Here is a 2312-nt window from a genome sequence, read left to right as displayed (position 1 = left end):
TGTAAAGTGATGACAGCTTGTGATCAGGGTCTTTAGAGGAGTAAAAAATGTGTAGGCAATGGAGGTGCCCTGCTGTTACCTGGGGACAGGGACTCCTCTATGGAGGTGAGAGCAAAACCCAGAGTGCAGGACAGAAGCAGGCTGCACTATCTTAAAGCAGGCTCGTATCTTAAATAGACAGTCAGGTAGGAGCAAATGCAGAGGGCCTGGCCTACATGACCATTTGCTCGCAGAGAATCAATAACCTGTGTAAAATTTGATAAGTGTTCATAGTGGGGGAATTAGTTGAAAGGGCAGAATTCTCATTGGAAATACATTTTATCATTTTGGGTTTCACTAATAAAATAGCAGAAAGACTATATTGCTTATAAACAGCAGAATTTCATTTGAGTACTTCTGGAAGCTGGGATATCCAAATTCAAGGATCCAGCATATATAGTGTCTGTGAGGAGCTGCTTCATCATAGACAGCTCCAATTTGAAGATGTGTGTCTCCTCAAGTACCTAGGTTTACCTCCTGCCCACGAAGGTGACGGTACTAAGAGGTGGGTTTTTGGGCAGGTGATAAGTTCATAAAGCTGGAACCTTCATCAGGTGAACTTGTGCTCTTATGAACAAGGTCCCACAGTGGAGCTGTTCACTTTTGCCTCCTGAGAACACAGCCAGAATCTCCCTTCCATTTGGCTTGTCCTCACCAGATCTTGAATCTCTTGGTGTCTTGATCTTCCACACTGTGAAAAATAAGTGTCTGTGTCTTATAAACCATTTGTCTCACCTAATTTATTATAGCAGCTTGATCACATTAAGGCAGTGAACCATCTCTCTGTGCCCTCACTGTGTGAGATGACAGGTCCTTTCTGGGCTATTATTTTCATAAAGGACAAGAATTCCATTCATATGGCTCCACACACATGAACTAATAACCTCCAGGGCCTGAATTCACATCATCACCTTGGGGGTTCAGATTTCAGCAAAGCGGTTTTAGAGGAAGAATTTTCAGACCATAGTAAAACGTGATGCCCTTTCATTGCTGAGGGTATCACATAAGTGCCTACTGCATAGGCCTCAGTGCATCTCTCCCTGTACTTCCTTCATCCTTGATGAGAGAGTCAATCTTCATATATGATGGGGTGGCTGGTGGGCAGCTGTCCTAGGGTTTAGGACTCATTGTGACTGCTGAGTGTTCATCAGCCCAAAAGAAGGATTTTAGGATTGTGACCCATCAGTGCTAAAGACCCAGCTCCCAAGGGGGTGATAGAGATGGTCAGTAGAGGAAGTGAGTAAATCCATCTCACTCTGGTCTTGGTATAACTGCCAAGTCAGGATGTCATAAGGATATGAAATCACATGTCAGTACCATGTGGAACATGGAGAAGATTGATTCTGGATGGACATGAGAGAATTTGTTTCTGCCCATGCTCTTACTAAGCTACCAAGACATTCAAATCTCTACACTCCCAGCTTCTTAGACTAGTCATTTTGCCCTATATGTATATAACCAAGCTTCTGGAATCAGGTCCTGGAAGTAACAGTTAAATTATCTCTGTGTTGTGGACATTAAACTGTCAAAGAATCCTTCAGTGTATATAAATAGTAGTATCTGTGTCCTCAGCAGACTGGTTACTCTGGATCAGAATTGGCTCCTGCCCTTTTGAGCTCCAGTCTAGTGGAGGAAGCACGGAATCCATGTGACCCCTTGGTGTCCTGACAGTAGACATGGTTAATGTATCCAAGCATCATTTTTGTTGAGTGCTTACCAGCACTGTTATCCGGCAGCCAACATGGATACTTCAGGTAAAAATTATGTGAAATTAGAATAAAGGTGAAAGGATGGGAAAGAACATACCATGCACATGGACTCAGCAAAAAAGCTGGAGTATCCATCCTCATTTCAGATAATGTGGACTTCAAGCCTAAACTAGTGAGAAGGGATAATGAAGGACATTTCATACTGCTTAAGGGAAGCATAAATCAACATGATATAACAATCATAAACATCTATGCCCCAAACAGTGGCTCATCCATGTATGTCAAACAAATCCTCAATTTTAGAAACCAAATATACCATAACACAATAATACTAGGTGATTTTAACATGCCTCTCTCACCACTGGACAGATCTTCCAAACAAAAATTGAACAAAGAAACCATAGATCTCAATAACACAATCAATAATTTAGACTTAACAGACTTTTATAGAATGTACCATCCAACCAAGAGCGAATACACTTTCTTCTCAGCAGCACATGGATTCTTCTCTAAAATAGACCATATATTATGCCACAAAGCTAATGTTAGCAAATACAAGAAGAT

This window comes from Sciurus carolinensis, chromosome 19 (genome assembly GCF_902686445.1).
Source record: "Sciurus carolinensis chromosome 19, mSciCar1.2, whole genome shotgun sequence".
Lineage (NCBI taxonomy): Eukaryota > Metazoa > Chordata > Mammalia > Rodentia > Sciuridae > Sciurus > Sciurus carolinensis.
The sequence above is the reverse complement of the archived record's forward strand: the minus strand, read 5'-3'. Positions refer to the sequence as shown.